General features: G+C 42.4%; 1 protein-coding gene and 1 pseudogene across 3 annotated transcripts in view; both read right to left on the bottom strand.

Annotated features, from left to right (window-relative positions):
* LOC149227768 (cysteine-rich receptor-like protein kinase 44) overlaps positions 1-27,881 on the bottom strand; it is a 109,324-nt gene that overhangs the window by 73,195 nt on the left and 8,248 nt on the right. The gene's annotated exons all lie outside the window — the stretch shown is intronic.
* LOC149227769 (lipoyl synthase, mitochondrial-like) lies at positions 819-11,185 on the bottom strand (annotated as a pseudogene).

The raw sequence follows: 27,881 nt of genomic DNA on the forward strand, positions 1-27,881 counted from the left end.
TGAACATCCCAACTAGCTTATCATATATCTCCTTAGAAGTTCCCAAATCAGAAATATAGGCAACCAAATGCTTTTGAATAGAGTCAACCAAAATTTTCTTTGCTTTGACCTCACCTTTTCTATACTTCGTCTTAGCAGCAGCTGGTGCATTTGAAGGAGGCTCCACCACTTTTCCCTGCACATAGTCCAATACTTCATGCTCCTCCAAAGTCAGGTCCAAAGTCATCTTCCATGCATGATAGTCATATTTGTCATTGAGCTTGTCCTCAGTCTTGAAGTAAGATGAAGAAGCCATTGAAACTTGTCCAATAAATCTTTCTTGGTGATTGCTTTTCTCTCTCTTGCTTGGGCTTTGTCTTCACCTGGGCTTTGATACCATGTTAATTTTAGTTAACAATGGTATGTTCTATGCTTAGCACAATTACTTCAATGTACTTTAAGCAACCCAATGACAATTTCCAAATTAGTTTCCAATAGCAATCACATTAACCATAAATCACATTGACAATAACTGTAGATAGAACATAAAATAAAATGCAGAAAACAAGCCAAGACAAGAGGACACCAGGTTTGGCGGATGCTAGGGAAAAACCCCAATGTGGGGAAAACGCTTTGATCAATTCTTCTAATTATTATATCAAATGTTCAGCAAAGAGAGAGAGTACAAAAAGACAAAGTTTACTTACCAAATCAATGTCAAAACAGCCATGTCAAATATGCAGTGAACTGCAGTCAAATTCAACCCTAACCAAAAAGTCAAATATGGTCAATGCAACAACAAAACTTCTCCTCTGAAGCTCGGTCAAAGGCAGTCAAACTCAACCTCCAAGAGTCATCAAAGTCAGCCCAAAACAGTCATAAAAACTGCGGTCAAACTTGGTGAACCTGAAGTCAACCTTGCGATCAAACAGGCCTGCGGTCAACGCAAGTGAAAGTCCTCCTTTTGCCTCGGTTCCTATGCCCAAAAATGTGGCTTGCTGAGACAGAAATTCACCCTGAAAATCAAAGTCAAAATATGCCCAGAAAGTCAAAGTCAACATTGGTCAAACTGCAAAAAATTCTGAAATTTTCAGCCCTGAAATTTTGTCCTGAAATTTGTCCTCCTTGCCACATGTCTGAGAGAAAGAGAATGCACAATACTTGTATGAACCAATGAGAGAAGGAGAGAGAAGAATGTGTGAGTGATGACCATGCCAAATGAGGTGAGAGGTCACTTGTATTTATACAAGTCGTTGAGGGTGAAGTGACACATCTCTTGGGCTTCATGAGCCTAAATGATGATGTAGCCGACCTGAACAATTTACACGTGTGGGCATAAATTCAAAAACACATTTCTGCTTCTCCAAATGTGATGATATTTAGATCAATTTTGGTCCTCTCAAAAAGAGGAATTTAATGCAATCATCATCTCCATCAAATGAGCTGTCTAAAGTGGAATTTGACCCTAGATGCCAATTTTAATACGCGTTTCCAATTGTACCCGTTTTGGAAACTTCTAGACCTTTCAGCATTTCGTGCAACATAGCCTTGCATTATTGCAACTGAAATCCTATCACTGCCATTCAATTGAGGGGGCAAGTCTAAAAAAACCATTGAGCACCATCTAAAAGTGTATTGAAATTCCAAAAAATGTCAAAGTTTTCTGGCAGTGCAAGAAATTTCCACAAATTTTGAACCTCGCGTTTACAAAATTTGAAAACATGTTGATATAAAGAGGGAAAGCTAGAAAAACTATTAGGATAGAATCAATATCATCTCAACATAATGCGGCAATGCCCAAAACAAAGGTAAAAGCTGACATATTTTTTTAATTTTAGCCCATTGTTTAAATTTCAAAATTAGAAAATCGCACAATGCTTTTATACAACTCATGGTTAATGGTTTGATCAGCTCAAAAAAGTAATAGTGTCCTGGTAAATTCGAGTATGTTGCTTTTCAAGGTATACAATTTTGGCAAACCATTTAGAAAACACAAATGTTCTAACTATTGTAGTGCTTACTACCATCCAAATCAAAAGATTTTATTCATTACGATCCAATTGTTGAGAGATTAAAATGATCTTACAACATTGAAAGCCTTCTCAAGTTTATAAAAGAAGGAAGGGCAATATTAAACAAATACACAATTACAAACATAAATTCCTATCAAAAAACTGCGAGAACTTGAAGGCTTACCATTTCCATACCCAATTGATGGTACTTTTCAAGGCCCCTGGTGTTAAATATTCCGAGACGACCATATGTCTCTTTGTGGGGCACATGTATTGACCAAACGTTATTACGTCAACACCTACTTCTCTGACCTTCTTCATTGTCCTCAATCACTTGAGCTAGGGTTTCTCCATAGCCTAACATCATTGATGTTTTTGTTAAAACACCACACAAAGAATAAGTTTTTTCAATTTTCAACATGTCAAGTCACTGATTGAAATTGGACTGGTGCTCTCGAACTACACGTTGAAGCTCTTTTAAAGTCTCAATGTCGTGGGCAAAAATGTCCAACCCTGAAGTTGCAACTTCCTACACACAATCCAAATTCCCTTGGAAGTCTAGCACTACATGTTAAATTGAGTAAAAATTACTCTGCTACCTCTCATGTTCACATGAAAATGAGTGCCAACAAACATGCAATGATAATTTGGATAGAATATAACTGGTAGAACAGGATTTTCTTGAAAACCATATAAAGAAGCACGTGTTGTTTTTCCAAAGATTCTGTAACTATAGAAGATAGTTTAAGGTGGCTTGGGAAGGCATAAATAACATGAAAAAGGTGTTAAGAGAAATAAAATACACATGCATGCAATCAATGATAAGAGCCTCTATAAGCATTCTAGGCTTCAATTGCTTCAATTATTGTACAGTCTTGGCAAAATGACTAGTTCCTTGGTGAGGCAAGTCATCTCTATCAACACTTGTCAAGACCACGTAATCAAGCCCCCATGAGACAATTTCCTCTGCCACATTAGTAGGCTCATTAGGATCACGATGCGATGTTTTCACTACACAAAATTTGTTTAAAGAAACAAAAATAAACTCAACATTTAAAATGATCTTGAAATAGTGACATTTTCCACATTAAATTAAAAATCTTGAAGTTCCAACAACTGTGTGAATCACCCGAAAAGTTGTCTAGACATTTATTAGGTGGTGCATGATTTTTCTAGGGGACATTTGTAAAAATTGGCAACTAGGGCCAAATTCCACCTTAAGACAACTCACATGATGGAGATGATTATTGCATTGGATTCCTGTTTTCGAGAGGTACAATTTTGATATAAAGATCATCTCATTCTGACAAGCATAAATGGAATTTTGAATTTATTATTTCTCATGGACAAATTGTCAAGGTCGGCCTCAGTGAAATGTAGGCCCATGAAGCCCAATGGATGTGTCTCCTCACCCTCGCCGAATTCTATAAATAGGAATGACCCTTCTCTCATTTGGACATCACTCATCTCATCACATCATCTTCTCTCTCCTCTTCGTACAACATTCGAGGCTCTCTTCTTTGCACGTGTGGAAGGAAGGCAGATTTCTGAACTAGTTTTGAAGGCCGAAAATTTCAGGACTAGGGCATGCGTTGACCAGCAGTATTTGACCAACGTTGACTTTTGTTTTGAGGGAAGAATTTCGATTTCTGTAGGGCGCATTCTTTGGCACGGATTTTGAGGTGATTGGGGATTGTTTGATTGTTGCGTTGACTTTTTGGTTTGACCACAGAATCACAACAAACTTTGACTAGGTTGACCGAGCTTGTTTTGGGTTGACTTTGACCCTCTTTGGAGGCCGCATTCTTTTGCTATTGACCAAGCTGATTGGAGGACGTTTTGGGGCAGCTTTGACCACCGTTGACTTTCTGGTTAGGGTTGCATTGACTGTTGATTTGGCAGATTTGTTTTGGGCATGTATTTCTGATATTTGTACTCTCTCTCTCTCTGCTGAACTATTGAAGAATAATAAGAAGATTTGATCAAAGGGTTTCCCCACATTGGGGTTTGTCCCTGGCATCCGCCACATCTTGTGTCCTCTTGTCTTGGCTTGTCTTCTGCATATGTTTTTATGTTCTATCTGCATTCACTGTCAATGTATAAGTTAATGTGATTGCTACTGAAGATAATTGGAAATTACCATTGGGTTGATAAGAAACACTGAAGTAAATTGTGTTAAAGCATAGAACATACCATTGTTATCTAAAATTATCATGGTATCGGAGCTTAGGTGAAGACAAAGCCCAAGAAAGAGTAAAGCAAAGCAATCACTAAGGGAAGTTGTTGGACAAGGACTTGGAACTAGTCCCAATGATGTCTACATCTTTCTTCAAATCCAAGGACAAGCTTAAGGACAAATCCAACTATCATGCATGGAAGATGACTTTGGATTTGACATTAGAAGAAAGTGATGCCATGGACTATATCAAAGGAAGAATAGGAGAGCCTCCTCCAAATGCATCTACTACTGCACAAACCAAGTACAAGAAAGGTGAGGTTAAAGCTAAGAAGATTATTGTTGATTCCATTCATAAGCCTTTGGTTGCCTATATTTCTGATTTGGAAACATCTAAGGAGATGTATGAAAAGCTGGTTGGGATGTTCAAAGTAAACAATGCAAATCAAATTCTCTTTCTCAAGAACAAGCTGAAAGATATCAAGATGGATAGAGGAGAATCCATCCAATCCTACTTCATGAGGATTACCGAGATCAAGAATGATCTCCTATCTATTGGTGAAGTCATTGGTGACAGAAATCTCTCTCTTATTGCTCTTGGGGGCCTTACAAGAGATTGGGATGTGTTCAACACTACCATCCTCAACAATGACAAGATTCCGGGATTTGATGAACTATTGGCCAGATGCACTCAAGAAGAAATAAGGATGATGGAAAGAGACAAGCCCTCAAATGGAAACAATCCTACTGCCTTCTCCGCTCATTCTAAGAGAAGGAACAATGTTGGTCCAAGGAATCAAGGACAAGGGTTCAAGCTGGGATTCAAAGAAGGAAGGAAAGGAAGGTGCTTCAATTGCAATAGGTTTGGCCACTTCGCTAGAGAGTGTCCTCATAAGAAGGATACTCCAAGAGATGATGACAACAATAACATCAACTTCAAGGGCAATGGCAATCAAAGGAACAATGGGTTCAACAACAAAGGAAAGATGAATGCTCCCACTGATCGAAATGGAAATGGTCGTCCTCCCAAGAAGTCGAGAAACTCCAGGTATGATGAAGTTAATGTGTGAAAAATCCAAAGCAGGAACCCCTACTGTAGCAACCGATGATATTACTCCTATTTATTAAATTCCTTTAAACAAATTATTTACAGTTCCTACGGAAAATATCGTAATACATACACTGCAACCTTCACTTAATTAAATTATAAGCGGAAACAAGATACTGAGCAAGAAAGAAAATACAACACAAATGACACCTTTATTTTTGGACAAATGTCCCCGGAAAAACCTAATGCGAGAAAACCGGTGCAGCAAATCTGAGGGTTTTGTTATTATGCAGGAGAAAATCTGAATACAATTCTTGGATGCTCAACTAGAAATCCGATACAGAAAGAATACTGGACAAAATGAATGGTGAAATGATCTCACCCTGTCACTAGGAAAATCTGAGACTGATCACGCTGAACTGGAGCCTCTGCGTACCCTTTGAGCAGAACTGCGTCACTCCCACACAGTTCCTACATCACCCATATTGGGTATCACACTGCTCCTTCTCTGGACCCTCCGCTGGCTGGCAAACTCGAATTTCTACCTCCCAGTCTCACACCCCGGCTCTCGACTATTGAAACTCAGCGCTCGACTACTGAAACTCAATTTCCTCAGCAGGAATTTGATTTCCCTCTAAGGCATGCGCTGCCACTGCGTCAGCTCTGGGTGGGCTAGCGTCTGCCTCTCTCTGGACTTCGTTCTGCCCTCTCTTTGCCTCATACTCTCCAGCCCAAGAAAACTTCCTTCTTCTGGATACTCACTGCCTCTCTGCAAGAAATCTCCTCGATTAGAATTTCCTCCTGAGAACCTCTCACTTCAGAAATTCGATCTCTTGATCTCTCGGTGTGTTTTCTAAACGACCCTCAAGCCCCTTCTTATATCTTTATGTTGGACAACCAACGGCCTAGATTAACTCCTAATCAAAGGCTCAGATCATTTTGGCTTGATCTTCATCTTCTTCTAGAAGTTACACCCACAATTAGATTAATACCCATTAATATTTTAATTTTCCTAAGTTTAGACTTAGGAACTCCATTAAAAATATTACTTATTTTAATAAAATTGTTTTTGGGTGGAATTTCCCAAAACGTTTTCTGGGTTCTTTGGAATACATGTGCCTAAGCCTCCCTGCAAAATTTGAGGCCTAGAGCACATCCGATGCTACCCCAAATCAACATAATGTTGTAAAGCAAAAAGAATTTTATCTTATTTTTGCCATCTCCACTGCCTCTCCTTCGGATAAATTGGATCGTTGGTTAATTGATAATGGTGCCTTAAGGCACTTCACTGGGTACAAAGAAGCCCTGTCAAACTTGGTTGAAAAGAAGATGAATATGGAGATTATACTTGGGGATAATGACACTTATCCCATGAAAGGAATTGGGACCGTTACTCTTCACTTAAATCAAGGTCAAACCCTCCACTTACAAGAAGTGTTATATGTACCTAATCTGAAAAAGAACTTAGTTTCTATTTCTGCGATGGAAGACAAAGGTTTTAAGGTGACATTCATTGATGGGAAGGTTCGTGTTTGGCAAAGGAACCCAAGAGATGCATTCACTCTTGGATTCAAGGTTGAAGGTCTCTATTAGGTTGGAGGAAGTCTGTTGGGAGCAATGACTTGTGACACTTCTCTTCAATCCGAATTATGGCACCGAAGATTTTCTCACCTTCATTTCAAATCTGTACCTGATGTAAGGAAGATGGTCAAAGGTATGCCCGAATTCAATTTAAATCATGAAGGTGTTTGTCAGGGATGTGAAGCTGGAAAAAATACAAGTGGACCATTCCCCTCAAGTGAGACTCAAATCATCGATATTCTTCAATTGGTCCATTCTGATCTATCAGGTATGTTGCCCGTGACATCTTTGGGTGGATATTTGTATTATGCTATTTTTGTGGATGACTTCTCTCGCAAAACATGGATCTATTTCTTAAAGAAGAAGGATGAAGTATTCAAGTGGTTCCGCTCTTTCAAAGCCTTGGTCGAGAATCAAACAGGGAAGAAGATCAAAATATTGAGGACTGATAATGGTATCGAATATGAATCAAATGAATTCAAAGACTATTGTAGAGAAGCTGGAATTAAGAGGGAGACCACTACCGCATATACTCCTGAACAAAATGGTGTTGTCGAAAGGAAGAATCGTACTATCATAGAAGCCATCTGTGCCATGCTACATGATGAAGGTATTCCAAAGTTCTTATGGGGAGAAGCTGCCAACACTGCTGTGTATGTCCAAAACCGATGCCCACATCAAGATTTGGACTTCAAGACACCCGAAGAAGTTTTCACCAGTAAGAAACCTGATGTTTCTCATTTTAGAATTTTTGGTTGTCCCATATATTTTCATGTGCCGAAAGAGAAAAGAAACAAACTAGATGCATCTAGGAAGAAAGGAACATTTGTGGGCTACAGTGAAACTTCAAAGGCATATAGAATCTATGTGCCTGGTCAAAGGGAAGTGGAATTAAGTCATGATGTCACTTTCGATGAAGATTCTGCTCTTAGAAAGATTTGAGATCTTCCTATTCCTAGGAAGAACAATGATGATGCTGATGTAGAAAAGCAAGATGAACCTTCGTCTGATGAACTGATGCCCGATGTTGAAGGTCCGATGGATCTCATTGATCCACCTCCTAGTGAGCCCTCTATTTCAAGAAAAAGACCTTTGTGGCTCAAAGGTACTCTTGAAGATGCTGAGAAACATATTGCACCGGGCGGGGGGGACATTTCGTGAAAGCAAGAAGCCGAATAGGTACCAAGGGTACTTAGCTGCCATGAATACCATTGTACAATCTGAGCCTTGTACATTCAAAGAAGTCGTGAAGCAATAAGTTTGGAAGGATGCGATGAACGAGGAATATGAGTCGATCATGAAGAATGATGTCTGGGATGTGGTTCCTAGACCCAAGGACAAGTCAGTGGTCACTTCGAAATGGCTCTACAAGATCAAACATGGAGCTGATGGGAGTGTTGAGAAATTCAAGGCCAGATTTGTAGCTCGAGGCTTCTCTCAAAAGGAAGGAGTAGACTACGATGAGATATTTGCCCAGTTGCTCGATATACCACCATCCATTCGATTATAGCCCTTGTTGCCTCGCAAGGATGGAACCTACACCAGATGGATGTCAAAACTGCCTTCTTGCATGGTTCACTTAAGGAGGAAGTGTATGTGGAACAACCCGAGGGGTTCGAGGTTCAAGATCGTGAGACACATGTATGCAGGTTGAAGAAAGCCCTCTATGGGTTGAAGCAAGCCCCTAGGGCTTGGTATGAGAGGATCGATAGCTATCTTATGAAGCTGGGATTTACAAGAAGCGATGCTGACCCAAACCTATACTTCAAGGTTGAAAAGGACAAACCTCTCATTCTGGTCCTTTATGTGGATGATCTCTTTCTAACAGGTGATGACCCTCTCATTCATCAATGCAAGAGGGAGTTGGCTTCCGAGTTCAAGATGAAGGACCTAGGACTGATGCATTATTTCCTAGGGTTGGAGGTCTGGCAAAAGCCAGGTGAGATTTTCCTTTCTCAAGGAAAATACATTGTGAAGCTACTTGAGAGATGTGGGATGGTGGATTGCAAGTCTGTGACTACTCCAATGGAACTCAACTTTAAGAAGCTATGTGGAAGTGTTGTTGGGCCCGGATTGGCAAACCCTACCGAGTATCGTCAACTTGTGGGGGCCTTGATGTTTTTGGTCAACTCCCGTCCTGACATATGCTTCGTTGTGAACACATTGAGTCAATATATGGTCGAGCCTCATCACATTCATTGGATTGCTGCCAAGAATCTCTTGAGATATCTTCGGGGCACAATCCACTATGGACTGAGATATACTATCGGGAATTTGAGGCTACATGGATATACATGTTGTCGCTTTTTCTAGCACCTGTAGCACAAGTGCTTCAGGAGATATAGAAAGCTTCCTAGAGACAACCTTTGGGTTGATTGTAGACCAGTGCCTAGGACATCTTAAATAGAGGAGTGCATTTGAGATTATCTTAGGAATTATGTGCACTCCAATTGTCACGTAATAAAAAAAGGAATAAAGGGGGCCTGGTTCAATAACCTGTCATTAAGGTAAACTCAAGCCAACACATGGATCTGAATGCTCAAGGGGTAAATCGGGCCAAACTCAGAGAGAAATGTCTGGTTTTGGTGGCCGACACACAACAACAGGCAGCGTAATCTTGACGTTGCAGTAAAGTGAAGAGGAGGAAAGAGAGGAGGGAAATCGGTGCGTAGGGATGATTGCAATGCAGAATCCTAAGCCATAATGTTCCAGCAAAAATATGGAAGAGGGAGGAGATGAAAGAGTGGAAGGAGTGGAGCGTTAGTTAGGGTTTCAGGCCATATACCTCATGGGCACATTTGTCACTAAAAGCATAAGAAAATCTGTGCACATTACAGGTACTTAAGTAAATCTGTAGCTAACACAGGTACTGTCGCTGCTTAGTAACAAATATACAATCATGAACACGGGTGAAACCTGCAGCTTCATCACACTATTTCATAGAAAGAAAACATATATGAAATGAGATTTACAGAGGGGAAAACATACTGCGCATTGCCATGATTGGAATCACCAAAGAGTTTCATTAATATTCAAAATGAGTCTCATTCACTAGTCCATTTACATTCAGCAATCTACAGCTCAAGTCCCTCATGAACAAGCGATTAGAACCAAAATGGAACCATAGAATTTGGACCACTCTGGGTGCAAAATTCTGGAACCTCTATTAAGTGTTTCTTCCCCTTATTTATATAGAGAAGGGGGGCTTTGAATCCACATTTACAAAATATCTCAGCCAAGGGCTAGCTATCCGATTGACTAGCTGCCTCGGCCTGCGATAGCTCTGCTGCCCAAAATGATTTCTAAGGATTTGATTCCTTTCTTGAAAATAAACAGAAATTACAGAATAATGAAAAGAAAAGGAAAACGGAAAGATGATGGAGGAAGTATCCCTCTGTTGTTCCTATGAAGGCCCCTGATCAGGCCACGTCTCTATCATGATGTGCCTTTCCTGTTGTTCGGTTGATTCCTGTTGCTTTCGCCTTAACTACCTGACTTCTCCACTCTGTGGAGTTGGTAGCGATCAACTATATTTGCTTGTCACAGAGCAGAAGTGGAGAATGTCTTGGCAGTCCTTCGCTGTGTATCTGAGTGGAGCCCCATGCTGAGCCATTAAGTCTTCCTGAGTCCCATACCTCCATTTACTCTCTGAAGACGTGCAGCGAAGAAATCAAATTTATTTATGAGGCGATTGTTGTCCTGGGTTTCTTGTTGCAGAGGCTTCCACAGGGTCGGTCGATATCAATTTGCAACTGCTCCATACCTCCATTCAAAGTCTCAGTTGCCGACCCATCCGGCTTTAAAGCATTGTACCATGTTATCGGGGTGTCGTTGTATCGGATTTTTACACTAAGAGGCGTTACAGAACAACAAGACCCGATCTCCGTAGGCCCCCTTTGGTTTAACCCCTTTCAGTATTTCTTCATCATAGGATCGAAGGCTATGACCGGGTGCTTAGCCCTAAGGCGCTAGGGCCTTTGGACTCCTGTCTGGGGGGCCTTTTTCCTTTTATAAGTGCTTTGCGTCGGGTTTCCTTAAGCCTTCACGACCGTGCGCCTTTTATCGGAGCTCCTTTCTCGACAGATCGTAATCAGGGTTTCCAATCGGGACTTTTACATTGGAGCCGCAACATGTTTATGACCTCCGATTGCGATAGCCCTTTAGCGCTCGGCCCTTGGTTCCTCGGCCCTTTATGTGATCGTGGGCCAACCCCCTTATTGAAACCCCTTTATCAACAGATCGCAATTGGGGTTTTAACTTTGATGTAACAACATGCCTCAACCACGTGTCAACTTGTGAGTGGTGATATGTGTCACCAGGATATGCCCTCTTTGAACCCTTGAAAATACCAGATTTGCGTGCCATGTGTCCTCCGTACTGCCACGTCATGCTGACGTCAGCACCACCATGTCTTTACCGGATCCAATAATATTCTGCCACGTGGCCCCTTGGAGGAGAGAGAAAAAGGCTTGCCTGCACTTGGTTTTGCGTTGATTTCCTTTGTTAAATGTTTTCGGCCCTTTCCTGGTGATTTGCACTATCGGCTTAAATCCTGACACTTTTAATCGCAATTGAAACTTTGGAAAGGTGTCATTTGTTTTATCGTCGATTGCGATGCGTCGAACTTGCACTGTTGCAATCGCCGACATGCCATGTCGCTGGAACCTCCAATATGCCATGTGCCATGGATGAGAAATCGTCGATCCGCCATTTTGTGATATCAGCGATCGATGATCGTTGATTTCACCCCAAACCTCTGATTGCCTCATCACTTCCTGATCCGTCGATTTGCGATTTGCGATATGCTCCCAAACCTCCAATCTGCGATTCTTTCCTCCTTCCAAAGGTGACAAAACCCTCATCTTTAACAGGCCATATCTTCTGATTCCGGGGTCCATTTGAGGAGTTCCATATACCGTTAGAAATCTCGTTCCGAGCACTATGCAATGGAGGGGGTCCAATTTGGCTTTGAGTGATTCTGCAGCTTGGAAAATGGCTTTAAACTTCACTTCTCTTTTGCACTTCGGGCAACTGAAAACACATTTAGCAGTGAGTGACAACAACACAGATGTTGACTAGGTTGGCAGTGTGGTGGATCATAAGAGCACATCTAGGTGTTGCTTCTCTTTGGGGTTTGTTTCTATATCTTGGATGAGCAGGAAGCAGAAATCGGTTGCACTAAGCACCACCGAGGCCGAGTACATTATTGCAAGTATGCCCTATTGTGAAGCAGTTTAGTTGAGGAAGCTCTTCAGTGAACTATCTGAGCACATGTTGGATACCACTGTGATCTTCTGCGACAACCAGAGTGGGATTCATCTATCAGAAAATCTTGTGTTCCATGACCGCTCCAAGCACATTGATATCAGGTACCACTTTATCCGGGAGATGGTACAACGGGGAGCAGTTAGGCTCCAACATATTAAAACAGATGAGCAGGTTGCTGAGATTCTCACGAAGCCTTTAGGGAAGGTCAAATTCTTAACCTTCTAAGAGAGACTTCGAGTTGTGGAACGACCCTCTTATGAGGATCCCGTATGAGTTGGACATAGAGCTCTGGGAGCTCCTAGGGGCGTGGGGTACTTCTTGGAGCTATGAGCGACCATAGGGTGAGTGGTTCACCTTCCCCTGGTGGTGCATGTAGAAATTTCTGTTTTCCCACCCCGGTTTTCAGTTTCTCCTTATTTCTCCCATGTAGTTAAATGCCCATTCCCATAACCATACATTTAACAGACTGAAAAAAATAAATATTGCTGAAAACACAAATTCTGGAAATTTTTCAGAATGTTGGAAATTGCAGAATTAAAAATCAGCAATCAAAAACAACCATTAAAACACATTAAAACACTGATATTTTTGGTCAACTTGACCCTGGAAAAACCCCCTACAACTCTTGGGGAAAACCAGTTTGAGAGCTCTTCTTTATTTCTGAAAATTGTCTTTTTACAGTGAGAATTATTCAGCAAAAAATCAGCAAGCAAATTTACAACTTATCTCCTTTTCCGTGCCTCACAGCAATCTGGAAATTACAGCAAACAGGACAGCAATAAATGCTGTACGGCCTCCGTTTTGTGTGCAGAAAAATCAGCAAACTGCTCCTCGATTTTTGTGCAAAAATCTGCCTTTCACTATGTGCTGAATCAGCTGTACAAATCTGCTCAACTGCTGCCTTGGAATGTGTGCCAAGCTGCTGTCTCCTTCTCCTCCCTGCTCAGAAATCTCTCTTGCTCTCTTGCTCTCCTTCTCCCAATCTGCTCATGAAAGAATGAATGACCTTTTCCTCTTTTTCCTCCTTTAATATAACTCCAAGTGACTTTTGGGTGATCCAAGTGACTTTTGGGTGATCTCTAAATCCAATGGCTGAAATAGATTTAGATCAATGGCTGAGATTAAATGCTCATTTAAATCTCACTTTCTATTTTTTAATTCACCCCACTTTAATAAAGACCCACTTAGTCATTTATTTCCAAAGTCACTTTTCCTTTCTAATTTTTCATTTACTTTATAAAAGTTACTTTAAAATTAGACTTAGTAACTTTATCACTTAAAGTCACTTTTAAATTAGATTTAACTTTATAAAATTATAAAGTCACTTTAGGAGAAAAATTAAATTCTTTTGGACACTTTTCCCTAGGCCAAAGATCAAAGCCTAAGGGAACCACCTGTCCTCCGGTACCAAATTTCAACACTCCCTCTTACCGAGGAAGGTGTTCCTCACCACACCCATCTTGTCTCTGAAGTAGACATGCTTGCCCCGTGGTAAGGCTTTGGTAAGAATATCTGCAACCTGCTCATAAGTGGAAATATACTCAAGTTTCACAACTCCCTTCTGAACATAGTCTCTGATGAAATGATATCTGATCCCGATATGCTTTGACCTGTCATGAAATACTGGATTCTCCGTGAGTTTAATGCAACTCTGATTATCACAGTAAATCACTGAAGGTCTCAACGGCTGACCAAATAAGCCAAACAACATCTTGCGAAGCCAGATGGCCTCACAACTAGCTAGACTGGCTGCCATATACTCTGCTTCCGCTGAACTCAGTGCTACTGACTGCTGCTTCCGGTTGAACCATGACACTACTGCTGAACCCAACCCAAAACAACACCCTGAAGTGCTCTTCCTATCAGAAGCACAACCTGCCCAATCAGAATCAGTGTATCCTGCCAATCTCACTCCATCTCCCTGCCTGTAGTCCAGACCATAATCCACTGTCCCCTGCAAGTACCCCAAAATGTGTTTTGCAGCCACCCAGTGAACCTTCCTAGGCTCACACATAAACTGACTCATCGTGTTGACTGCAAAACAGATATCTGGTCTAGTGTTGACCAAATACATCAAGGAACCAATCAGATGCCTGTACAATGTGGGATCCACCAACTCGGAATCCGAAGCATGAAGCTTCTTCCAGTTGGTGATCATCGGTGTCGACATGGGTCTACAATCCTCCATGTGGAATCTGCTAAGGATGTCCACAATATACTTCCCCTGCCCCAGGAAGAAATGCCCCTCCTCCTGCCACACCTCCAAACCCAAAAAGTAATGCATCAGGCCGATGTCCTTCATCTCAAACTCCGCCGCAAGATCTCTCTTGCAGTGCTCTATGAGTCTCTCTGCACCTGTAATGATCAAGTCATCCACATACAGCACCAGAATGAGAGGCTCCTCACCAATCACAATAAAGTAAAGGTTCGGATCTGCCTCACTCTTTGTGAATCCCATCCCCTGCAAGTATGTATCTATCCTGGAGTACCAAGCTCTGGGAGCTTGCTTCAGGCCATAAAGGGCCTTCTTCAGTCTGCACACATGGGACTCCTTCCCATGCACCTCAAAGCCTGTGGCTGCTCAATGTACACCTCCTCCTGTATGAAGCCATTGAGAAATGCGGTCTTCACATCCATCTGGTGGATCTTCCAACCCATCTCTGCTGCTATCGATATAATGGAGCGGATCGAAGTATATCGAGCCACGGGAGCGAAGGTCTCCTCATAATCAACTCCCTCTACCTGGGAGAACCCTCTAGCCACAAACCTCGCTTTGAATTTCTCAATGCTGCCATCTGCAGCATGCTTTACCTTGTAAAGCCATCTGGAAGTAACCACGGATTTGCCCTCAGGCCTCGGCACCACCTCCCAAACATCATTCTTCATGATAGAAGAATACTCCTCCTGCATGGCCTCTCTCCAGACCTGCTGGCTAGCTGCCTCCTCATAGCTAGAAGGCTCAGAGTCAAGGATGCTGGTAACCATCGCCATATAGCTACAAAACCTCTCAGGTGGTCTACTCTCTCTGACCGGCCTCTTCGGCTCAGCAACAGATGTGGCATCTCTCAAGGTGTCCTGAAGCCACTTGGGCTTCCTCTTCCCTGAGCGCACTTCTCCCACTGGAGAATGAAACTCCTCCTCCTCATCATCATCAGTAGCCTAAACTCCTGACTGTTTTTCTGCTGTCCTCTTGCCTGCACCTGAACCTGTAGAAGCTGAGGTACCGTGTGAACTGTACATCAGTGGACTCCCTAGTGAACTGCTCTGTGAACTGCTCTGCATGCTGCCCGGAGCACCACCCCTTTGGCTCGGCGAGCCACTGCTCACTGATGGACCTGACATCCTCATAGATGTACCTCCGGATCCTCCTGATCCCTGCCCACTGGATCCCTGCGACTGACTCAACTGCTGCTGAGGGTCTGGCTGATCCAGATACTCTAACTCCCGTGACCTCCTAAAGGCCCTGTCCTCCTCGAACTTCACATCCCGTCTGACAACAACTCTCCTCTGTGCAGGAATGTAAATCCGAAAGGCCTTTGAGGTCTCACTGTAGCCCACAAATATACCCTTCTCTGCGGTGGGCTCTAGTTTGGTCCTCTTCTCCTTGGGTATATAGGAGTATGTTATGCATCCAAAGATATGAAGATGACCAATATCAGGCTTCTTCCCAGAGAAAGCCTCCTCCGGAGTCATGTGCCCCAAGGCACGATGCGGACTCCTGTTCTGCAAGTAAACAGCTGTGTTGCAGGCTTCTGCCCACAAGAACAATGGCAACCCCTGATCATGTAACATGGCTTTGGCAGCCCCTATGATGGATCTGTTCTTCCTCTCTACAACTCTGTTCTGCTGGGGGTTGTAAGGAACAGTGAACTCCCTCCTAATGCCTGCCTCCGCACAATAGTCAACAAACTCTCCAAGGGTGTACTCTCCTCCATTGTCCGACCTCAAGGACTTGATCTTTCGATCTGTCTGAGTCTCCACAAGAGCTCTGAACTCCTGAAACCGCTTGAAGACCTCACTCTTGGTCTTCAAAAAATAAATCCAGGTCCTCCTGGAGTGATCATCAATGAATAACACAGAGTACTCATATCCACTCAAGGAAACATGAGACATCCGACCGCTCACATCGGAATGAATCAAATCAAGTATCCCCGTTGCTCTGCTGTCACTGCTGGGAAAAGGGGATTTGGCAAACTTGCCCATCGCACAACCTCTGCAAGTATCAAAGTGATCAGTATTGAAATCTGGCACACCTGTAGTGATCTCCCGCAATGTCCTCAAGGCTCCATGATACATATGTCCCATCCTGCGGTGCCAAATCTCACACAGCTCAGAACTGCTAGCTCTGCTGTCAGTACTACTGCTCAATGCCAAAAGGGGTTGGAATGCAAACTTGTACACCTTTGCATGGCGTACACCTATCACTCTAGCTGAATCAGCTGGAGTGCCCCTGGGATACATCAACACCTGTCCTCCCCTGAACAGTACCTCATATCCTCTGTCCTCCAAAGCTGAGACGGATATGAGGTTCTTCCTCATCCCTGGCACATAAAGAACCTCTGACACCTTCAAGGGAGGTTTGGACTCCCTCTGAAATGTCACTGTCCCCACCCCGACTGCTCTAACAACTCTGTCATCACCGAGTACTACCTCAATATCAGTGCCACTCTCTGAAAGCTCTGAGAAGTACTCACGGACTCCTGTCATATGACGTGAAGCCCCACTGTCCACATACCAGATACCTGAAGATGCTCCGCTAATCGAGGGAAAAGCATGCTCCCTCTGAACCTGTGTGGCAGGTGATCCTGCACTAGAAGACTCACACGTAGTGAACGCAAACTCCCGGTCAAAACGACCTGCAAAGTCCTCAATCTCTGCTGAAGCTGCCACGTCCTGGTTCTTCCCCTTCTTCTTCTTCTTCTCCGGACACACAACTGCATAGTGTCCCATCTTTTGACAATTCCAACACTTCACCTTGGAATAGTCCTTCTGTGTGTTCCCCTGTTTACCTTTACCTTTGCCTTTGCCCCCACCACCGCTTGTGGAAGCCTGCTTCTTCCCTTTGCCTTTCTTGCCTCCTGCCACCAGTGCTACGTCCTCATCCTGCTCAACTGGCTTGGCTGCCCCAAGTTGTCCTTTCCTGATCTCTGTCTGAATACAATCATCCCAAAACCTCTCCCATGTGGGAAGGGTCTCACGTGCACAAACCCCATCAGCAAAGTTCAACCATGAACGGGGGAGGCCATTCACTGCAATCCGCACCAACTCAGTGGGTGGAATGGCCTCTCCAATCGCTGCCAACTCATCTCTCACATTAGTAATCTTTGTGAGATATCCAGCTGCACTATCATTACCCATCTTAATGTTCTTCAGCTTCTCCTTCAGGACCATCTTCCGGTTCTCATTGGTACTCTGGTAGAGATTGGACAATGCTGTCCACATCTCATGGGCATTGCTCTTTCTTCTCACATGAGGAATGCAATGGTCTTTGATTCCGTCTAGAATCAGCCTCTTACCCTTATTGTTCTTCTTTTTATATTCAGCCAACTGAGTAACATCAGTGGGCACAACAACAGGGTTCTGTGCGGTATGCACCATGATATCCCAGACTTCTGCCTTCTCAAAGATACTCTGCATTCTCTCCTTCCAAACGCTGTAATTTATATGCCCATCCAGCCTATCCTCCACCCTCAATCCCAATGACATCCTGCTGTCCTAAAACAGAAAAATAGCACTGCTGTAGTAAAGATAAAACTGTTGTTTATGAAAAAATCAGTTTGCTGGAATTTTCTGAGTGAAAAATCAGCAACTGTAATTTTTCCTTTTGCTGTCCCAAACTGCCCTTCAGCACTCAAGCTCTGATACCATGTAGAAATTTCTGTTTTCCCACCCCGGTTTTCAGTTTCTCCTTATTTCTCCCATGTAGTTAAATGCCCATTCCCATAACCATACATTTAACAGACTGAAAAAAATAAATATTGCTGAAAACACAAATTCTGGAAATTTTTCAGAATGCTGGAAATTGCAGAATTAAAAATCAGCAATCAAAAACAGCCATTAAAACACATTAAAACACTGATATTTTTGGTCAACTTGACCCTGGAAAAACCCCCTACAACTCTTGAGGAAAACCAGTTTGAGAGCTCTTCTTTATTTCTGAAAATTGCCTTTTTACAGTGAGAATTATTCAGCAAAAAATCAGCAAGCAAATTTACAACTTATCTCCTTTCCCGTGCCTCACAGCAATCTGGAAATTACAGCAAACAGGACAGCAATAAATGTTGTACGGCCTCCGTTTTGTGTGCAGAAAAATCAGCAAACTGCTCCTCGATTTTTGTGCAAAAATCTGCCTTTCACTATGTGCTGAATCAACTGTACAAATCTGCTCAACTGCTACCTTGGAATGTGTGCCAAGCTGCTGTCTCCTTCTCCTCCCTGCTCAGAAATCTCTCTTGCTCTCTTGCTCTCCTTCTCCCAATCTGCTCATGAAAGAATGAATGACCTTTTCCTCCTTTAATATAACTCCAAGTGACTTTTGGGTGATCCAAGTGACTTTTGGGTGATCTCTAAATCCAATGGCTGAAATAGATTTAGATCAATGGCTGAGATTAAATGCTCATTTAAATCTCACTTTCTATTTTTTAATTCACCCCACTTTAATAAAGACCCACTTAGTCATTTATTTCCAAAGTCACTTTTCCTTTCTAATTTTTCATTTACTTTATAAAAGTTACTTTAAAATTAGACTTAGTAACTTTATCACTTAAAGTCACTTTTAAATTATATTTAACTTTATAAAATTATAAAGTCACTTTAGGAGAAAAATTAAATTCTTTTGGACACTTTTCCCTAGGCCAAAGATCAAAGCCTAAGGGAACCACCTGTCCTCCGGTACCAAATTTCAACAGTGCGCTAGATACAGGGTGAGTGGTTCACGTTCCCCTATGATACCCCATTATGGTTGACATGTGTGTAGGGTGAGTGGTTCACCTTCCCCCTACCCGAACACATGCATGTAGAGTGAGTGGTTCACCTTCCTCTACGATTGACATATGCATAGGATGAGTGGTTCACTGTTAATTTTAAGTATGTTCTATGCTGATAGCAAATTTACTTAAATTTTCCATATTAGCTCAATATCAATTCCAGATTAGCAATCACATTTAGCATGATAGTAAAATGCAGTTAGAACATAAACATAAATTGCAGAAGACAAGCCAAGACAAGAGGAGACAATATGTGGTGCCAGCTAGGGACAAACCCCAATGTGGGGAAACCCTTGATTAATTCTTCTTATGTTCTTCAATAGTTCAGCAGAGAGAGAGATAGTACATATACATCAGAAGTCAGCATCTTGACTTATAAAATAAGAGCAGAGATCTTCTCTAAGAAGATGTGACATGAAGTAGCTGATCTGTACACAGGTGATTCCATCACCTTGTTGTACCTATCACTGTGCTGCACCATCATACCATGTCCATCATCACTGTGCTGCACCATGCTGCACCATCACCATGTCCATCATCACTGTGTTGCACCATTGCTGCACCATGACCATGTCCATCATCACTATGTTGCACCATCACCATGTCCATCATCACTGTGTTGCACCATGCTGCACCATTCACACTGTTGTACCCATCACTGTGCATTATGCTACACCATTCCATCACTGTGCACTATGTTGCACCATCATACTGTTGTACCCATCATTGTGCACTATGTTGCACCATTCCATCACTGTGCACTATGTTGCACCATCATACTGTTGTACCCATCATTGTGCACTATGTTGCACCATTCCATCACTGTGCACTATGTTGCACCATCATACTGTTGTACCCATCATTGTGCACTATGTTGAACCATTCCATCACTGTGCACTATGTTGCACCATCATACTGTTGTACCCATCATTGTGCGCTATGTTGCACCATTCCATCACTGTGCACTATGATGCACCATCATACTATTGTACCCATCATTGTGCACTATGTTGCACCATTCCATCACTGTGCACAATGCTACACCATCATACTGTCATGTTGCACCTTATTGTGTCATGTTGCACCTTATTACATACAACTGCACCTTATTACATCATGCTGCAACTTATTACATACAACTGCACCTTATTACATACTTTCATCCAACCATGAAAGAGTGCAGACATATATATCACTGATATACATGCAGATCCATATACTGTCCTTGTCTGAAGTCATTCCTCCAAGAGATTGTATATAGGATTGTTGTAGACTCACATAACAACGTATTAGATTTAGGCTTCCATAACATGACAACGTATAGGTTAGGCTTCCATAACAACATATAGGAGCTAGGCTTCCATTTTTCCATAACATGACAGCGTATAGGATTCTCTATTAGGACAGCGTAGATGCTTCTCCATGATCTTCCATAGTTTCATGTTAGGGCAACATAGATGCTTAGGGCACTCATTCTATGGCAGCGTATAGGTTAGGCTTCCTTAACAGTGTATTAGGCTTCCATTTTTCCATAACATGACAATGTATAGGATTCTCTATTAGGACAACGTAGATGCTTCTCCATCATCTTCCATAGTTTCATGTTAGGGCAACGTAGATACTTAGGGCACTCATTCTATGGCAGCGTATACTCTTAGTGACTCTTCCTTCCACTAAGACCCAAACGAGTGGAGAGGAAGAGATCACAAGAGAAAATGTATGTTGCTCAAATGACTAACAAGCAACCTCCTTTTATACTAAAATGTTGAGCACAAGTGGGGGCAGTTTGGTTGCTAGCCAACCTTGACGAATTGTCCCATAACACAAATAAATTCATATCTCCATGAATACTTATCGGAATCAGATGAACTTTAGATCAATCTTACACCTCTCGATGAGAGGGATCCATGAAAAATATCAGCTACCATAAATAAGATGACCCACATGGAGTTTGGCCCTAGTTTCCAATTTTAACACTCCCTCTCAACTAGGGAGAACTCCATCCACTAATCCATCTACCAGACTATACTATCTCTGCCATCAGTGCCCTGCACTGCTCTGCTCTACTCTTCTGAACCATGAAGAAGAAGAATTGATCGAGAATGTCTCATACCATTCTTTACTGACCCGAAGTCAGTCCCATATGAAGAGAGTGTGTCATACCACTCTTACTGATCCTAGATTAGTTCCAAAAGAGAGTGAGTTATATCACTCTTACTGACCCGAAGTCAGTTTCATTGATCCCAGATCAATATCACAAGAGAGTGTCTCAAACCACTCATACTGATCCCAGATCAGTTCCAAGAGAGAGTGAGCTATATCACTCTTACTGACCCGAAGTCAATTCCAATTGATCCCAGATCAATGTCGGTCATCCTAGCATAGGGAGTATGGTAGATACACGATGCGTCCATCGATACTACTATGGTCCCTATCCTCATTTCCCTGCTCATTGGCCAAATGAGAGGTACTTCCCATGAGTCCTAGACTGCATGGGTAGGATGCCTCGGCAGGAGAACCACTCATCCTGCCCACAAGTCGCCACGAGGTATCACAAGGGAAGGCTGAACCATTCACCTTGTACACAGCGCACCACTAGGGGAGGGTGAGTCGCCCTATGGTCGCTTGTTGCTCCAAGAAGTACCCCAAGCCCCCCGGAGCTCTGAGAGCTCAATGCATGCATCATACAGGACCCTCATAAGAGGGTCTCTCAATGACTCCAAGTCGTTCTGGAAAGTCACAAATTTGACCTTTCCCCGGGGCTTCAACGGAATGTCTGCAACCTGCACATCAGTCCCAATGTGATGGAGCCTTCATGCTCATCAATGTACCATATCCCAGATAAAGTGGTACCTGATGTCTATATTCTTGGAGCAATCATAGAATACAAGATTCCTCAACAATCGAATCCCCCTCTGGTTGTCACAGAAGATCACGGTGGTATCCAACACGTGTACAAAGTTCAAACAGCTCACTAAAGGGCTTCCACAACCAGGCAGCTTCACATGAGGTCATACTTGTAGCTATGTATTTGGTCTCAGCGGTGCTTAAAGCAACCGACTTCTGCTTCCTGCTCATCCAGGATATCGAAGCAGAACCCAAAGAGAACCAACACTCAGAAGTGCTCTTGCGATCCTCCACACTGCCTGCCCAGTCAGCATTCGAATAATCATGCAGCTTCACATTTCCGGCAGTGTATCTCAATCCATGAGAGATTGTGCCCCAAAGATATCTCAGAAAATTCTTGGCACCAATCCAGTGAGGCTCAACCATATATGAACTCAACATGCTAACTGCAAAACATATATCTGGACGGGAGTTCACCAAGAACATCAATGCTAGAATGAGTTTATGAAACTCAAAGGCATTTCCCAAATCAGGTCTGGCATCCCTACCACATAACTTCTGAAAGTTAAGCTCCATCGAGGTAGTCACGGGCTTGCAGTTCACCATTCCAAATCCGAAATCCAACTCCCTCTTACTTTTGCAAATGAGAGGGTCTGCACCTGTCAGAAAGAGGTTGTCCTCAGAAGGTGCCAGTATGAGAGGTCTATCATCCACAACCTTCAAGCAATGGTTTGGATCGGCTTCACTCCTAGTGAATCTCAGCTTCATCAGACAGCTATCAATCCTCTCATATTAAGCCCGGGGTGTTTTTCTTCAAGCCATAGAGGGCTTTCTTCCACCTGCATACATGAGATTCCCGATCATGAATCTCAAACCCCTCAGGTTGTTCCAAATCTATGGACCTGCTACATGAGAGGAATGTTCCCCTTGTAAGATTTTCCTTCGCTACATCTCGGACATGTACCTTAATGCTTTTCTTGAATTCAGGCATCCCTGTCATCATCTGACTCATATCGGGTAGGGCCCCATAATAAGCAGACCTCCGGTGCTATAGATGAGATGTGTCAACTGACATGGTCCCCAATGAACTTCCTGCAACTTGATACAAATTGCCAATCCTGAACCTATGAGTAAAATCATCTTGGAAAATTTCATTTTCAAACACATACCTTTCTATTGATGAATGCCACCTTGAAGCCTTTGGCTTCCATTGTCGAAATGGACACTAGGTTCTTTTTGCGATCAGGTACATAAAGAGATTTCTTATTTATGAATCGAATTACCCTCACTCAATTGAGGGGTAACATTCCCTACACCATTTCCGGGATAGGTGGCATTGACTCCAAGTATAATCCCATGGTTGTTTCCATCTCTCCCAAATCAGAGAGAGCACCCTTCTATCCGATGAAGTGCCTTGAAGGACTACAATCAATAAGCCAGATTCCCAAAGAGTCTGGAGGAGAGGGCCAATATAAGATAATGTCGCTTTATCTTGTCAGAAATAACATTTAATTCTTCATACCTGGAGTTCCTTTCTTTCTTTGAAGAGTCGGTCGTTTCCTTGATGACCTACATTACCTGTCATTCCTCCAATCATTGAAGATGTCCTTGGAATGATTGTTATCATCATCAAGTGATGTGTCCCTACCATTCGGACACTCCTTCGCATAATGGTCGAACTTATTGTAAGTAAGGCATCTGCCTTTCCTTCCACCCTTCTTGAATTTGAAGAGGGATGAGGAATCCATTGAGCCTTTTCTCCTCTCCCAATTGTCTTTGGTGATTGCTCTTTCACTCTTGCTTGGGCTTTGTCTTCATCTTAGCTCTAATACCATGTTAATTTTAAGTATGTTCTATGCTAATAGCAAATTTACTTAAATTTTCCATATTAGCTCAATATCAATTCCAGATTAGCAATCACATTTAGCACGATAGTAAAATACAAATAGAACATAAACATAAATCACAGAAGATAGCCAAGACAAGAGGACACAAGATGTGGCACCAGCCAGGGACAAACTCCAATGTGGGGAAACCCTTGATCAATTCTTCTTATCTTCTTAAATAGTTCAGCAGAGAGAGAGATAGTACATATACATCAGAAGTCAGCGTCTTAACTTATCAAAATAAGAGCAGAGATCTTCTCTAAGAAGATGTCACATGAGGTAGCTGATCTGGACACAGGGGATTCCATCACCTTATTGTACCTATCACTGTGCTGCACCATCACCATGTCCATCATCATTGTGCTGCACCATCACCATGTCCATCATCACTGTGCTGCAAAATCACCATGTCCATCATCATTGTGCTGCACCATTCACACTTCTGTACCCATCACTGTGCACTATGCTACACCATCATACTGTTATACCCATCATTGTGCACTGTGTTGCACCATTCCATCACTGTGCACTATGCTGCACCATCATACTATTGTACCCATCATTGTGCACTATGTTGCACCATTGCATCACTGTGCACTATGCTGCACCATCATACTGTTGTACCCATCATTGTGCACTATGTTGCACCATTCCATCACTGTGCACTATGCTGCACCATCATACTGTTGTACCCATCATTGTGCACTATGTTGCACCATTCCATCACTGTGCACTATGCTGCACCATCATACTGTTGTACCCATCATTGTGCACTATGTTGCACCATTCCATCACTGTGCACTATGTTGCACCATCATACTGTCATGCTGCACCTTATTACATAGAGCTGCACCTTATTACATACAACTGCACCTTATTACATCATGATGCAACTTATTACATACAGCTGCACCTTATTGCATACAGCTGCACCTGATTACATACTTTCATCCAACCATGAAAGAGTGCAGACATATATCACTGATATACATGCAGATCCATATACATCAGAGAGATAGTACATATACATCAGAAGTCAGCATCTTGACTTATCAAAATAAGAGCAGAGATCTTCTCTAAGAAGATGTCACATGAGGTAGCTGATTTGGACACAGGTGATTCCATCACCTTATTGTACCTATCACTGTGCTGCACCATCACCATGTCCATCATCATTGTGCTGCACCATTGCTGTACCATCACCATGTCCATCATCACTGTGCTGCAAAATCACCATGTCCATCATCATTGTGCTGCACCATTCACACTTCTGTACCCATCACTGTGCACTATGCTGCACCATCATACTGTTGTACCCATCATTGTGCACTATGTTGCACCATTCCATCACTGTGCACTATGCTGCACCATCATACTGTTGTACCCATCATTGTGCACTATGTTGCACCATTCCATCACTGTGCACTATGTTGCACCATCATACTGTCATGCTGCACCTTATTACATAGAGCTGCACCTTATTACATACAACTGCACCTTATTACATCATGATGCAACTTATTACATACAGCTGCACCTTATTGCATACAACTGCACCTTAATACATACTTTCATCCAACCATGAAAGAGTGCAGACATATATATCACTGATATACATGCAGATCCATATACTGTCCTTGTCTGAAGTCATTCTCCGAGAGATTGTATATAGGATTGTTGTAGATGTATATAGGATTGCTGTAGACTCACATAACAACGTATTAGATTTAGGCTTCCATAACATGACAGCGTATAGGTTAGGCTTCCATAACAGCATATAGGAATTAGGCTTCCATTTTTCCATAACATGACAGCGTATAGGATTCTCTATTAGGACAGTGTAGATGCTTCTCCACGATCTTCCATAGTTTCATGTTAGGGCAGCGTAGATGCTTAGGGCACTCATTCTATGGCAACGTATAGGTTAGGCTTCCATAACAGCGTATTAGGCTTCCATTTTTCCATAACATGACAATGTATAGGATTCTCTATTAGGACAACGTAGATGCTTCTCCATGATCTTCCATAGTTTCATGTTAGGGCAACGTAGATGCTTAGGGCACTCATTCTATGGCAGCATATACTCTTGGTGACTTTTCCTTCCACTAAGACCCAAACGAGTGGAGAGGAAGAGATCACAAGAGAAAATGCATGTTGCTCAAATGACTATCAAGACACCTTGTTTTATACTAAAACGTTGAGCACAAGTGGGGGCAATTTGGTTGCTAGCCGACCTTGACGAATTGTCCCATAACACAAATAAATTCATATCTCCATGAATACTTATCGGAATCGGATGATCTTTAGATCACTCCTACACCTCTCAATGAGAGGGATCCAAGAAAAATATTAGTTTCCATAAATAAGATGACCCACATGGAGTTTGGCCCTAGTTGCCAATTTTAACATTCACCTTCTCCTATGGCATATGAGCAGGATGAGTGGTTCACCTTCTCCTATTGATGCCCCAGCACACATCCTACCTAGAGTCTAGGACTCATGGGAAGTACCTCTGATCTGGCCAATGAGTTGGGAAAAGATGGTTAGGGACCATAGCACTATCGATGGATGCATCATGTCCTGCCGTACTCCCTATGACTAGGATGCATGGTGTCCAACAACTTGATCTGGGATCAAGGACTGACTTTTGTCAGTGGAGAGTAATATGATCTTATGTCTCACTCTTGATCACTTTTTCTTCATTATTTCTTCATGGTTCAGCAGAGCAGAGCAGTCCAGGACAGTGATGGCAGGGATGGTACAGGATGACAGGTTGGCATGATGATGGATTGGCAGGTGGAATTCTCCCTAGTTGAGAGGGAGTGTAAAAAATGCAACTAGGGCCAAATTCCACCTTAGGACAGCTCACATGATGGAGATGATTATTGCATTGGATTCCTCTTTTCGAGAGGTACAATTTTGATATAAAGATCTTCTCATTCTGACAAGCATTAATGGAATTTTGAATTTATTATTTCTCATGGACAAATTGTCAAGGTTGGCCTCAGTCAAATGTAGGCTCATGAAGCCCAATGGATGTGTCTCCTCACCCTCAACGAATTGTATAAATAGGAGTGACCCTTCTCTCATTGTACATCACTCATCTCATCACATCATCTTCTCTCTCCTCTCTTGACTGGTTCGTACAACATTGGAGGCCCTCTTCTTCGCACGTGTGGAAGGAAGGCAAATTTTTGGACTGGTTTTGAAGGCCGAAAATTTGAAGACTAGGGCATGCGTTGACCATCAGTATTTGACCAGCGTTGACTTCTGTTTGGGGGCAGAATTTTGGTTTCTACAGGCCACATTCTTTGGCACCGATTTTGAGGTGATTGGGGACTGTTTGACCGAGTTGACTATTGTGTTGATTTTCTGGTTTGACCGCAGAATTACAAAATACTTTGAATGGGTTGACCAAGCTTGTTTTGGGTTGACTTTGACCCTCTTTGGAGGTCGCATTCTTCTGTTGTTGACCAAGCTGATTGGAGGACGTTTTGGGGTATCTTTGACCACCATTGACTTTCTGGTTAGGGCTGCATTGACTGCTGATTTGGCAGACTTGTTTTGGGCATGTATTTCTGATATTTGTGCTCTCTCTCTCTGTTGAACTATTGAAGAATAATAAGAAGATTTGATCAAAGGGTTTCCCCACATTGGGATTTGTCCCTGGCATCTGCCACATCTTGTGTCCTCTTGTCTTGGCTTGTCTTCTGCACATGTTTTTATGTTCTATCTGCATTTACTGTCAATGTACAAGTTAATGTGATTGCTATTGAAGATAATTGGAAATTGTCATTGGACTGCTAAGAAACATTGAAGTAAATTGTGCTAAAGCATAAAACATACCATTGTTATCTAAAATTAACAACATTTATCCCCTTTGGCATCCTTTTCATTGAAATCGTTTTTTTGGGGGGCTCTCGGTTTGTGGAGTTGGGCCTCTTATATATTGGGGACCCTTTTCTCAAAGGGACGATGTCAGTGATCAGCGATATTTTTCTCTCTCTACTTGATATTTTGTATCTTTCTCTGTTTGGATAGAGACGTATGTTTTCTGTCCTGGATGTCTCATTGAATGTGGCACAACCACTAGGTAGT

Source organism: Pinus tabuliformis, chromosome J, assembly GCF_031772625.1.
Source record: "Pinus tabuliformis cultivar Carrire ecotype Pingquan chromosome J, CPIR1, whole genome shotgun sequence".
NCBI lineage: Eukaryota > Viridiplantae > Streptophyta > Pinopsida > Pinales > Pinaceae > Pinus > Pinus tabuliformis.